Below are 14,940 nucleotides of genomic sequence, written 5' to 3'. Positions count from 1 at the left end.
TTTTTTTCAGATCAATTTGTGAAGTACCTGGGGGTTCAAAGTGATCACTATGCATCTAGATAAGTTCCTTGGGGGGTCTAGTTTCCAAAATGGGGTCACTTATGGAGGAGCTCCAATGTTTATGCACACAGGGGCTCTCCAAACACGACATGGCAACCGCTAAATATTCCAGCATATTTTCCATTCAAAAAGTCAAATGGCGCTCCTTCCCTTCTGAGCCGTGCCGTGCGCCCAAACAGTGGTTTATGACCACATATGAGGTATCGGTGTACTCAGGAGAAATTGCCCAACAAATTTTAGGATCCATTTTATCCTGCTTCCCATGTGAAAATGAAAAAATTGATGCTAAAAGAAAATTTTTGTTGGAAAAATTAAAATGTCCATTTTTTCTTTCCACATTGCTTTAGTTCCTGTGAAACATCTGAAGGGTTAATAATCTTCTTGAATGTAGTTTTGAGTAGCTTGAGGGGTGCAGTTTTTAGAATGGTGTAACTTTTGGGTATTTTCTGCCATATAGACCCCTCAAAGTGACTTCAAATGTCAGGTGGTCCCTAAAAAAAATGGTTTTGTAAATTTTATTGTAAAAATGAGAAATCGCTGGTCAACTTTTAACCCTTATAACTTCCTAACAAAAAAATATTTTCTTTCCAAAATTGTGCTGATGTAAAGTAGACATGTGGGAAATGTTATTTAGTAACTATTTTGTGTCACATAACTCTCTGGTTTAACAGAATAAAAATTCAAAATTTGAAAATTGCAAAATTTTCTAAATTTTCACCAAATTTCTGATTTTGTGACAAATAAAAGCAAAAATTATCGACCTAAATTTACCACTAACATGAAGCCCATTATGTCACGAAAAAACAATCTCAGAATCGCTAGGATCCGTTGAAGCGTTCCTGAGTTATTACCTCATAAAGGGACACTCGTCAGAATTGCAAAAAATGGCCTGGTCATTAAGGTCAAAATAGGCTTGGTCATGAAGGGGTTAATGAGTCCACGACAGCACCCGCTCACTACCCTCCCTGCTAAGATATCAATAACAAAGTGTATCTGCTAAGGATGAATAAGTAAAAATTAGGAAAAGACATTGCCTAACCTTTGGCGGTCCTCCTGGTTCTCTGAAATACAAAACTGAGGAGGAAAGACGGATCGTCCCTTTTTATCTTCGTGTAGGGTTTCCTGTTCCAAGTGGGGCGGATCCGATACCTCCAGTGGGTGCTGTCGTGGACTCATTAAAAGGGCATTACCTGTCTGATTTTTTTAATGTTTTCTCAGAAAAGGAGTGCAAGGAACTGCCTCCCCACCATGTGTACGATTGCCCTGTAAACTTACTCCCTGGAGTGAAATTACCCAAAACCAGATTACACAATCTATCTGGCCCTGAAAGGAAGGCCATGAAGGATTACATCTCTGAGAGTCTTGCTAAGGGACATATAAGACCCTTCTCTTCGCACGTAGTGGTGGGATTCTTCTTTGTTAAAAAAAAGATGGTGGCCTGCATCCCTGATTAGATTTTCATGAGTTATATTGGATTTCTATCTGGGACCCTTATCCCCTCCCAATCATTCCCGACTTATTTAATCAGGTAGTTGGGGAAAATGGCTCTCTAAGCTGGACTCCAGAGGAGCCTATAATCTGATTAGGATCAAGGAGGGAGATGAATGGAAGACAGCCTTTAACACTCATGAAGGGCTTTATGAAAACCTTGTCATGCCTTTTTTTTATGACTAATACCATTGTCTTTTTCCAACATTTTGTTAACTACGTATTTCGTCACCTTGTGGCTAGATTTGTAGTGGTGCATCTTGATGATATTTTAATATGCTCACCTGATCTCATGTCACATCAGATACACATCTGGCAGGTTTTGCAGGATAATAAACTGTACTTCAAATTAGAAAAATGTGTATTCGCTGTAAAAGAGGTTCAGTTCCTGGGTTTCCGAATGTCTGTGGCAGGTTTCCAGATGGACGCTAATAAGGTCAGTGGCATTCTGGAATGAGATCTGCCAGACAATCTGAAAGCACTCCATCTCTGATCTATACCAGGAGGTTTCCCACCAGAAGGACCAACAGGATAAAATCATATCCTATCTACAGATAGTAAACACCCATCTAAACATGTTGACAGTTCCGGCTGCATCTACATATACCCAGGCTGCAACCACAATGACTGCGAAATATCAGTCAGCAGGCTATGTACCCAGTTCCGGACCTTGTCCGTCAGCTCTTATACGCTATGACAGAGACCCTGGCCTGTGTTGGGGGTTCATCAACCAGTGCACATTGCACTTTGAACTCCCGGCTCATCAGTTCATCTTGTACCGGGCCAAAGTGGCTTTCATCATGTCCCATCTCTCTGGTGGAAGCTCTAGCATGGGACAATACTCTGAAGGAGAGAGATGATCCTTTGATGTTGAACATCCAGTCCTTTCTAGAAGCCTTTTATAAGGTCTTCGATGAGACCGGCCATGCTTCTACTACATCTTCTCTACTCATGTTACGAAAGGATAACCTCAAAGTGGGCGAGTATGCAGTTCGTTTTCATACCCTGTCTTCTGAAGTCGCTTGGATTAATGAGGCGCTGGTGGCAAACTTTTGGAAATGCCTCTCTGGACGAATCAAGAATGAGCTGGCCAGTCGGGAAATACCCACCTCATTGAATGACCCGGTGTCCCTGGTAACCCGGATAGACATCAGGTTCCAATAGTGAATCGAAGTGACCCGCATAAGAAGATCTGTGCGCTTAGCTCCCATTTTCCAAAGGTCAATCACCACTCCTTGAGTCTATGCAGATTGAACAGGTGAAGTTGTCTTAGCACCATCAGGAGGTTCATCACCCAGAAGGAACACGCTTCTATTGTGGCAAACACTTTATCTTTTCTGTTAAATATTAATGATTGATTATTGATTTATTCTTATTCTCAATTCTGTACTGAGCACATTGCCTCGTAATGTCAGCAAAACCTTCCACGTGTGTTGTTTCTGTATCTTTAGCTCATGGTAAATGCTAACACCATATAGAGAAAACACGTGCTCTGTGGGATGTATATAACACATGGCCCACAGGAACGGGGGATCTCTTCGCTCTCTTGGGACACACTTCACACAGACATCAGATGGACAGATGATGAGTTAACTATGTGTTTCTTTATTTAACTATGCTTCTGACAGAGTCAGCCGCCATCACACAGACATCAGATGGACAGATGATGAGTTAACTATGTGTTTCTTTATTTAACTATGCTTCTGACAGAGTCAGCCGCCATCTACTATTCAGGATCCCAGGAAAGATGGGGAACAAACTTTGATATGGACAAATGGACAATCTCTTTGTAACTATTTAATCTATTTTATGTTTTGCTGTAATGATGCTTTTTGGGCGGACAATCCAATAAACCACTACATTTTTTTTATAAGAGCTATGACATTTTCTTTAGAGTATCGCATCTAGTAGCAAGTCCTGAATAAATAAATATATGAAATAAGTATATTTAACATTTGGTGAGCTCAGCTATACCTGATTTTTTTGTGCTATTTTGCGTGGATTTCCTTTTACTTGCACAAGAGGGAAGAGAGAGAGCTTTGCTAAACGTCAGTTGTGCAAGTTGTCAGGAAGTCCACTACAATACTTCAAGTCACAAGGATCAGACAGAACCTACGAGTGAAGACTAAGAGGTGCCAAATGGATTGACAAGTACCAGAAGTACTACAAGTGCCAGACGTATTGAAGATAGACGTGCTGATGACCAGAGCCAAGTGCAGTCCAACAAATGAACTACAAGCTGAGATATTTCAAGGTAAGAAAAATGGATGTAATTACTTCTTTTTCTAAGCAAAGTAGACTGAGATTTATGTCTGTAGACGAGTCTAACTTAGAAGTTTTATGGCTCAGCTTATATGTAAAATGTGAAATGGAAAATCTAAAGTTAGATTCTAATCTGGTGTCCTTTAATAGAGAAAGAGAGAAGTTGAAAAATATTTTCCAGTTGGTCGATGTATTTCACAAATTTGTGTCCGAGAAATCCAAAAATGATTGTGTAGAAATAGTGTCAAAGGATAGTAGTGATGTTCCCAAGATTGACTGTAATGAGGAGACTGAACAAAATGTGACACATGTCTGTAACTGCTACTCAAGGTGACCTTGTGTCTGATGATGTAAAAAAAGATGGAGGAAATGTGGGAGGAGACTTTAGAACTAATGTAGAAAGAAACATGGGAGGAGATTTAGAAAATGATGTAGATGACGTACGAGGAACTGATATACAAAGGCCACTAAAATAGACAACTCAGAGGCCCAACTCCAAATTAAAGTTAGGAAAAATTTGTTAAAATTATGCAAAATCATTCCTGCATACGATAACAAAATCCATATGTGTATAAATTCGGAGATATTTGAGAGTTTTGCTGATAAGTTTGATTTAACTAATGAGGTGAAGAATCAGTTGTTTAAAATATGGCTTTCTGTAACTTTTTCCAGACGGTTCACATTAAAAATGCAGTGTGATAACAAGTCACATGAAGGATTAAACACCAAAGACAGATTAAAAAATCTCATCTTCTGTGCTTTGAATGAAAATTGTCCAGATATTGATATTCTTCAAAAATTAAGGATTGGTCGGAAAAGACTGTACATTTACATTCATGTCCATATTTGAATGATTGTACAGAACTCTCATTAAAAATGTTAGAACACAATCAATGATAAAAAATTTTGTAAACAAATTTGGATTCCTAAATTCTGTATCTCGTGTTATTGCATCACAAAAAGATTCCTTATTTATGTGCGCAATCCCTTGATTTTACTAGAAAACATGAGAATCGTGAAAGAAAAATAAATCGTGCTAACTTTGTAAAATCAGGCAGAGTAAAATCTTATCAGAAGCCAGTATCAAAATCTCCTAAACTGAGTTTTCCCTGTGACCAAATCTATGAAGTTCGTAGAAAATTACACATTGGTTATAAGCCCTATCAAATGATCCAAAAGTTCACAGAAAGTTAAAAATTCAAGGTTCTGACTTCTCTGTGAAAAGACAAATGACAGAAACTAACAGACAGAAACAGGTAATTTCTGATAGGGACATCATGGGAGTAAACTGAAGACTCAATTATCTGAGCTTTTCAAAGAATCCTTTAGCTTAAAAATGGGAATGAAAAATCAAGCTTTTCAGGACGTTTTTGAAAATATGATTTAGTTTAGGAATTGGTTTAAAATGTATTTATATGTTGTGTAAAAGTAAAAGTATTATACAATGTATTATGAAGTTATTTGTAATTATTTTGTAGAGTATAATTCTGTAGTTCTATAGTTTTTGTAGATATACATATTCATACAGTATACATATATAATATACTTGTATAAGTAGAGATTGTATAACTGTCTTTATATATGTATAGTGATAATTCAAATTTACTGCAGTAATAATAGTTAGAATTATATTAAAGCCAATACATACATGTATAAGATATTTCAATTGTTTTGATTCTGGATGAATATATTTAACCTTATCTTTTATTTTTCCTTAGAATTTTCATTTCAAAGCAGGATTTCATCAAAAACCTCTTACATGGATTTATGTCTTTATTTACACAGGAAGTTGTAATAACTGCACGATTTCATATATTTAACACTTAAATAATATACACACATGGTAAAAATTGTTGGTACCCCTCGTTTAATTAGAGAAAAACCCACAATGGTGACAGAAATAACTTGAATCTGACAAAAGTAATAATAAATCAAAAATCTATGAAAATGAACAAATGAAAGTCAGACATTGCTTTTCAACCATGCTTCCACAGAACTTTTTAAAAATTAATGAAATGGGCCTGGACAAAAATGATGGTACCCCTGAAAATAATGTGATAAAAGGGACATGTTAAATCAAGATGTGTCTACTAATTAGAATCACAGGTGTCTACAACCTTGAAACCAGTGATTGAAAAAAATAAAACTCATGAAATAGGCCTGCACAGAAATGATGGTACCCTTAACTTAATATTTTGTTGCACAACTGTCACGGGGTTACCGCGACAGAATAGAGCCAGAGAACCACAGCGTCTTTTGGCTCCTGCGTTGCCGCCGAGAAGAAGCACTTCTCCGGCGTATTAAGGGTGTTTGTTTCTTTCAGCAGGACAAGGGTTAATAGGTCTTGTGGAAATCCCTGCTTTCAGCTGTGCTTGGTTAACCACTCCTCTCTCCTATAAAAACTAGGTCCACTGGCCAGATCTTTGTCTGAGATAGCATTTGCTTCAAGGATATGGAGAGAGAGAGAGGAGCTGGTGTTAGGAGTACTGGAGGAATTTATTGTGCGACTACTGTGTGGTTTGTATGCTTGGAGATTCCTCATCCATTCCTGCTTTGTTTCTTCCCCCATCCTTCACACCCTGGTGTATACCTCTGTTGCTTGTGAGAGTATTATTTGTGAGTGGAATTTCTTTTACCCTTGTCTCGTTCCCCTGTTGGGTTGGTGTACTTTGGTACATGGTAGCACCTCTCTTCCCCAGGAGGGGGGAAGGGGACAGATGCAGGGCTAAAGCTAGGAGACAGGGCTAGGGTGGAGGCCCCGGCATCCTCGCCATCTGAGGTATCCCGGGGAACAGGGCGAGTTAGGGTGCCCCCTAGTTTCAGGGCCAGAAAAGGTGCCCCTGGTTCCAGGTTACTCGCCAGCCCAATCGTGACATTATCTCAGACCAAGAATCTTTTTCTGATCCATGACGGATCCCATCACAGCGCTGACAGGGAAGTTGCAGCAGCTCAGTTTGGAGGTGGCAGATTTACGCACGGTGGTTTCACAGCCCCCTGTTACATCTGGTGTGGGGATTGCGTCATCCAGACAAATCATTGTTGAACCCAAGGTCGCGGTGCCAGACAGGTTCTCTGGTAGATGGGACAAGTTTGTTGTGTCCCGTGAGGCCTGTAAGCTTTATTTCCGGCTGCGTCCGGTATCCTCCGGTACGGAGGAGCAACGGGTGGGGATTGTTATCTCGCTCCGGCAGGGGGACCCAGAAGCATGGGCATTCTCTCTCCCATCTGACTCGCACTCACTCCAGACAGTAGAGGGTTTCTTTCAGGCTTTGGGCTTGGTGTATGACGACCCTGATCACGTCTCCTTGGCTGAGTCATCTCTGCGCCAACTTCAGCAAGGAGACCGTTTAGCTGAGGAGTACTGCTCCGAGTTGCGGCGGTGGGCCACCAACACTAGGTGGAATGACCCGGCCCTCCGTAGTCAGTTCTGTGAGGGTCTCTCTGAGATGGTAAGAGATGCCTTAGCTCTCTATGAGACTCCTGTGTTATGAGCTCATTTTCTCCTTCACCTTTGATGTCCGATGAACTCCCTCTGCTGGTGAAAGGAGGTAGTGAAATTGATTTGGATGGGAAAAACCTGTCATCTGAACAGGTGGAGTGTGATTGGACATCCGGAATCTCTGAGTGGATATAATGCCGCCGACACCCTGCTGGGTTGCTGGTGATCCTCTCTGCTCTGAGCTCTGGCCTCCAGTTTAGTCCTTTCTACTAAAGCGAAGTTTTTGCTCTGCTATTGTTCCATGAGATTTTGTCTGGTTTACTTAGTGTTTGTGTTCAGCCAGCCCTGGTTGGGACTGGCTGAACTCCATGTTTGTCTCTGATCAGTTGATCTCTTTGCTCTGTTTTCAGAATATACCTGAGTGCTGATATAGTGATTTTGAAGTCTAGTGACTTCATGGCCTTTTCTATCAGACGTGTTGGACATTATTTTTGGCAGGCTTTTTGCGTGATTGCAGACAGTTGCTTTTCTTTCCTGTCCTATCTAGTTAGTGAGGGCCCCATCGTTTGCTCAGCCTGTCTTTCTGTCTGTGTTTGTGTTTTCATCTGTTTTCACCGTCAATACATGTTGGGGGCTGTCTATTGCTTTGGGGTCTGCTCTGGGGCAGTTTTGATTTCCCCTTTCTTTCTTTAGGTTTATTTAGTTCTCCGGCTGTGAACGAGGTGTCTAGGACCACCGTAGGAATACCCCACGGCTACTATTAGTTGTTGTGAGTAGGATCAGGGGTCTGCAATCTGCTAGCTACCAACCTCTCCGGTTTTCTGGACTTAGCTTGTATTTTTGTTTTTTCCTCCTCCGGTGATTCATTCATAACACTCCTGACTCCCTAGAGGCGGCCATGTCTCTGGTGATCCAGGTTGATCGCTGTCTTCGCCAGAGAAAAAAGGAGTCACTTCTGGGGATAGGAGGTCCAAGTTTGAGCGTGATCTGTACAGATCCCACTGTGAAACCCATGCAGGTGGGGGCGGCTTCCCAACCTAGCAAACTTACAGTAGTTCGGCGCAAGGGAGGAGTGTGTTTCTGTTGTGGCAAAAGAGGACATTTTGTTAACACATGTCCTACCCGTCATTTGTTTAGACAACCGCCGGAAAACTAGAGGGCCCGGGTGGCAGGGAGGTTGGTAACTCGGGTGTACTCGTAACCTCGGTGGGAAAGACTCAGTTTTTCCTTCCAGCGATTTTGTATATGGGGGAAAATAAGGTGGACGTATCTGCCTTCTTGGACAGTGGGGCAGGGTTTAATTTGATAGACGCCAAGTTTGTCCGGGACCAAGGTCTTGTCCCACATACCTTGTCCAGACCGATACCCATTATAGCCATCGGTTACGGCCCTCTAAGGCAGGGGCATTTCACGCAGGTGGTCCATGACTTGCGACTACAGGTGGGAGCCATACATTCTGAGGTGTTAAGCTGTTACGTGCTTGAGGGCCTGCCCTCACCTGTAGTACTGGGACTTCCTTGGCTTGCCAAGCACAACCGGTAATTGATTGGCAGACACGGGAGGTGATAAAATGGAGTCCTTACTGTCAAGGACACTGCTTGGGTATCCGGTTGGCAAGGGTGTATACTCAGTTCATGCCCCATTACCTGTCAGATTTCGAGGATGTGTTTTCAGAGCAGGGGACCCAAGAGCTTCCTCCTCATCATCCTTATGACTGTGCCATTAATCTGGTGCCAAGCTGCCCAAGAGCAGACTTTATAATATCTCAGGTCCAGAGAGGCAGGCCATGAAGGACTATATTAGGGAAAGCCTGGCTAAGGGTCATATCAGACCATCCTCTTCTCCCCTTGCTGCAGGGTTTTTTTTTGGCAAGAAGAAGGATGGGGGGTTACGTCCTTGCCTGGATTTCCAGGAACTGAATGCTATCACTATCCGTGATCCATATCCGCTACCTCTGATCCCCGACCTCTTTAATCAAATTGTGGGAGCAAAATGGTTCTCTAAAATGGACCTCAGGGAGGCATACAACCTCATCCGCATTAAGGAGGGGGATGAGTGGAAGACTGCGTTCAATACGCCAGAGGGGCACTACGAGTGTCTAGGGATGCCTTTTGGATTGACAACTGCGCCCACCGTATTTCAGCACTTTATTAATGACATCTTCGGTCACCTAATAGGCAGGTTTGTGGTTATTTACCTCGATAATATCCTTGTATATTCACCAGACCTTGAATCACACCAGCAACATGTCAGGCATGTTCTCCACATTCTACGTGACAATAAGTTGTATGTCAAACCAGAGAAGTGTATGTTCTCGGTTGAGGAGATCCCTTTTCTTGGATATGTATTATCCTCCACTATTGATCCAGCGAAGGTCCGGGCGGTATTGGAATGGGATTGTCCTGAGGATTTGAAGGCCTTACAAAGGTTTTTAGGTTTCGCCAACTACCGAAAATTTATAAAAAAAAAACTTTTCAGTGGTAGCTAAACCACTCACTGATATGACTAAAAAGGGGACAGACTTCTCCAAGTGGCCCAGTCCTGCCAGGGAGGCGCTTGACACACTGAAGAGGTGTTTTGCTTCTGCGCCGATTCTTATTCAGCCTGATGTCACTCAGCCTTTTATCGTAGAGGTGGATGCATCCGAGGTGGGAGTGGGGACTGTATTGTCGCAGGGTGCGTCTCCTGGTAAATGGCAACCATGCGCATACTTCTCAAAGAAACTTTCGCCAGCTGAGAGAAACTATGATATTGGTAATAGGGAACACTTGGCTATCAAATGGGCATTTGAGGAGTGGCGTCATTTTTTGGAGGGAGCGGTTCACCCTGTGATGGTGATCACTGATCATAACAATCTGGTTTACTTGGAGTCGGCAAAACGTCTTACACCGCATCAGGCAAGATGGGCGTTATTCTTTACCAGGTTTAACTTTTTTGTTACTTTTAGGCCAGGAAGCAAGAATGTTAAAGCTGATGCTTTGTGCCGTTGCTTTCCGGGAGGAGGCGATAAGTGCAAACCGGTACGTATTCTACAAAAAGGGGTAGTGATGGCATCAATATGCTCTGATCTGGAAAGAGAGGTTGCTGATGCTCAGGGAGACGCCCCTGCTACCTGTCCTCTGGGTAAACTGTTTGTGCCGCTCAATCTTCGTCTAAGAGTCCTCAGTGAACACCATGATACAGTGCTGGCTGGACATCCGGGGAATAAGGCCACCGCAGATCTGCTTACTAGGTGTTTTTGGTGGCCAGGTGCTCATAAGGATGTTCGGGAGTATGTGGCCGCCTGCAATGTCTGTGCGCGTTCTAAGACTTCGCATTCGCGACCATCTGGGACTCTCCAACCATTGGAGATTCCCAGCAGACCTTGGACTCACTTGTCGGTTGATTTTATTACTGACTTACCTGCATCTGCAGGGAACACTGTAATCTTTGTGGTGGTAGATAGGTTCAGTAAAATGTCTCATTTTATTGCGTTACCAGCCTTGCCTAACGCCAAGACTTTGGTGCAAATCTTCATCAGAGAGATAATCAGACTGCATGGGGTTCCTTCCGATATTGTCTCAGATCGGGGGGTGCAGTTTGTCTCCAAATTCTGGAGGGCGTTTTGCAACTGTCTTGGGATCCATTTGTCACTCTCGTAGGCTTTTCACCCGCAGTCCAACAGGCAGACTGAACGGATTAATCAAAATTTGGAAACATATCTTAGATGTTTTGTGTCTGAGAATCAGGAAGACTGGGTGACCTACCTACCCTTGGCTGAATTTGCAGTTAATAATCGCTGTCAAAAATCAACCGGTAAGTCCCCGTTTTTCAGGGCATGTGGGTTCCATCCACAGTTTAGTTCATTTAATGGTGATCACCCCTCTGGTTTACCGGAGGAAGAACGATTTTCTTCCATATCTACCATATGGCAGGGGGTGACAAATAATTTGCGAAAGATGGGTTTCAAGTATAATGTGGGGCCGATCGGAGACGTATGGTGGGTCCGGACCTGTGTGTTGGTGACTGGGAGTGGTTGTCAACAAAGAACATTAAGCTGAAGGTTCCATCTTCGAAATTGGGCCCCAGGTTTATTGGTCCCTATAAAATATTAGCCGTCATCAATCCGGTAGCATTCCGCCTTGCTCTGCCACCAACTTTCAAAATTCATGTTTTTCACCGTTCATTTCTCAAGAAATACGTGACATCGGCTGGACCTTCACCCCTGCTGCCTTCTCCTGTTATGGTCAATGGTAATCTGGAGTTCCAGATAGCTAAGATCTTGGACTCTCATTTTGTTCGCAGGTCTCTGCAATACTTGGTACATTGGAGGGGGTATGGTCCTGAGGAGAGGATGTGGGTTCCAGCTTCTGATGTCCATGCGGCCAGACTGGTTCGGGCCTTCCATGTGGCACATCCGGATAAACCAGGCCCTGATGTTCCGGAGGTCCCTCGTAGAAGTGGGGTACTGTCACGGGGTTACCGCGACAGAACAGAGCCAGAGAATGGCAGCGTCTTGTGGCTCCTGCGTTGCCGCCGAGAAGAAGCACTTCTCCGGCGTATTAAGGGTGTTTGTTTCTTTCAGCAGGACAGGGGTTAATAGGTCTTGTGGAAATCCCTGCATTCAGCTGTGCTTGGTTAACCACTCCTCTCTCCTATAAAAACTAGGTCCACTGGCCAGATCTTTGTCTGAGATAGCATTTGCTTCAAGGATCTGGAGAGAGAGAGAGAGGAGCTGGTGTTTGGAGTGCTGGAGGAGTTTATTGTGCTACTACTGTGTGGTTTGTATGCTTGGAGATTCCTCATCCATTCCTGCTTTGTTTTCTTCCCCATCCTTCACACCCTGGTGTATACCTCTGTTGCTTGTGAGAGTATTATTTGTGAATGGAATTTTCTTTTACCCTTGTCTCGTTCCCCTGTCTGTCGGGTTGGTGTACTTCGGTACACAGTAGCGCCGCTCTTCCCCGGGAGGGGGACAGATGCAGGGCTAAAGCTAGGAGACAGGGCTAGGGCGGAGGCCCGGCATCCTCGCCATCTGAGGTATCCCGGGGAACAGGGTGAGTTAGGGTGCCCCCTAGTGTCAGGGCCAGGAAAGGTGTCCCTGGTCCCAGGTTACTCGCCAGCCAATCGTGACAACAGCCTTTTGAGGCAGTCACTGCAAACGATTCCTGTAACTGTCAATGAGACTTCTGCACCTCTTGACAGTTATTTTGACCCACTCCTCAAGAGCAAAGTGCTCCAGTTGTCTTGTGTTTGAAGGTTTCTTTTTCCAGACGGCATGTTTCAGCTCTTCCAAAGATGCTCAATAGGATTTACGTCAGGGCTCATAGAAGGTCACTTCAGAATAGTCCAATGTTTTCCTCTTATCCATTCTTGGGTGTTTTTAGCTATGTGTTTTGGGTCATTATCCTGTTGCAATACCCAAGAGCTGTGACTGAGACCAAGATTTCTGACACTGGGCAGCACATTTCTCTCTAGAGTCCCTTGATAGTCTTGAGATTTCATTGAACTCTGCACAGATTCTAGACACCCTGTGCAAGATGCAGCAAAGCAGCCCCAGAACATAGAGCCTCCTCCATGTTTCACAGTAGGGACAGTGTTCTTTTCTTGATATGCTTTATTTTTCCATCTGTGAACATAAAGCTGATGTGCCTTGCCAATTTTTGCCTCATCTGTCCATAGAACATTCTCCCAAAAGCTTTGGGGCTTGTCAACATGTAGTTTGGCAAATTCCAGTCTGGCTTTTTTATGATTTTATTTCAACAATGGTGTCCTCCTTGGTCGTCTCCCATGAAGTCTACTTTGGCTCATACAATGACGGATGGTGCGATCTGACACTGATGTTCCTCAAGCTTGAAATTTACCTTTAATCTGTTTAGAAGTTTTTCGGGGCTCTTTTGTTACCATTTGTATTATCCGTCTCTTTGATTTGTCATCAATTTTCCTCCTGTGGCCACGTCCAGGGAGGTTGGCTACAGTCCCATGGAGCTTAAATTTCTGAATAATATGTGCAACTGAACTTATTACTTCTACCTTTAACATGTTTGTCTATAATTTTCTTTCTAATCTCCTGAGACAACTCTTTCCTTCTCTTCCTCTGGTCCATGTTTAGCGTGATACACACCATGTCACCAAGCAGCACAGTGAGTGTCTGTAGCCCTCTATACAGGCCCAATCACTGGTTTCAAGGTTGTAGACACCTGTGATTCTAATTAGTAGACACATCTTGATTTAACATGTCCCTTTTATCACATTATTTTCAGGGGTACCATCATTTTTGTCCAGGCCTATTTCATTAATTTTTAAAAAGTTCTGTGTAAGCATTGTTGAAAAGCAATGTCTGACTTTCATTTGTTCATTTTCATAGATTTTTGGTATAATATTACTTTTGTCAGATTCAAGTTATTTTTGTGACCATTGTGGGTTTTTCTGTCATTAAACGAGGGGTACCAACAATTTTGACCATGTGTATATAACTAACTGAATCTAAATTTTGTTTTTTTGTGTGTTGATATTTTCTAACATTTTGCAGTTATTTGTTAGCATGGTAATGTGACTACTGCATGACATGACAGTCACAGTATATGACTTTGGTCTGATAAGGATACCATACCCCTATTTCAGTTTGTGTAACTTAAAGCGCTTGTAACCTCAGTAAAAAGAATTTCTGAGAGACTTCAACTTTTGCAAGTCAAAGGAATTCTGTAGGCCTCTTCAGTTCCAGGGTTCGTATACAATTGCAAACCTTTGCACCAAGTGTAGCTACAGCTCAACTCATGCCTAATTATATTATGAGTCCTATCTATAGAAAGGTTTACAAAGTTTTATGTTATGTGTATTTGGGGAATATTCAAAGAAATATTAAGATATGCGCATTGATGATTAGGATACAATAATTTGGGTTAATACACATGTATTCATACCTTCGTATATGGAATATGTGGTTTGAACTTATATACAGCTCTGGCAAAAATTAAAAGACCACTTCCACATCTTCAGTTCGTCTGATTTTTCTCTTTATAGGTATATTTTTGAGTAAAATATAAATTGTTCTTTTAGTCTACAAACTTCTGACAACATGTCTCCGAATTTCCAAGCAATAAATTTTGGTTTTTTTTTTCTGAAAAGGAGAAATTGTCAAAATTAAAAAAAACCCCAGTGTTTACAGACCTCAAATAATGCAAAGAAAACAAGTTCATAATCATTTAGAAACAACAATGCTAATGTTTTAACTCAGGAAGAGTTTAGAAATCAATATTTTGTGGAATAACCATGTGTAAGGTAGCGCTCACTGAGTGTGTTGGGGGGCACTCACTTGGCTGCAGATAAACCAGGTCCGGCACAGGCTTTTCTCATAAATCAGTCCATGTGGTTTATTATCAGACGGCATAAACCATGAACAGCAACAGTCTCATATCACAACAGAAGAATGTTCATGTAGAGCTCCGCTCTCTTAGCCCTGTGGTCACACAGGCTGTGCTTTGTCCAACAATCAGACTCTATAGCCTTACAGTTATTTCCCCTGTCTGGGGTTACCTCATAGTTGCTTCTCGCTGCGGACGTCCATTCCATCCTGAGGACTGTCCGATACACACAGGCCATTACACACAGGCCTCACCCGGTCAGCGGCCTCCGCACGTGCTCTTCAGGAAGGCAGCATTTCCAGCACGTCGGCCTTCCGGGACCTTCTACATGGACCAATCAGATCCAGG

Source organism: Dendrobates tinctorius, unplaced genomic scaffold, assembly GCF_039654945.1.
Source record: "Dendrobates tinctorius isolate UK_male_01 unplaced genomic scaffold, ASM3965494v1 ptg000034l, whole genome shotgun sequence".
Classification (NCBI taxonomy): Eukaryota; Metazoa; Chordata; class Amphibia; order Anura; family Dendrobatidae; genus Dendrobates; species Dendrobates tinctorius.
Note: the sequence above shows the minus strand (reverse complement) of the source record.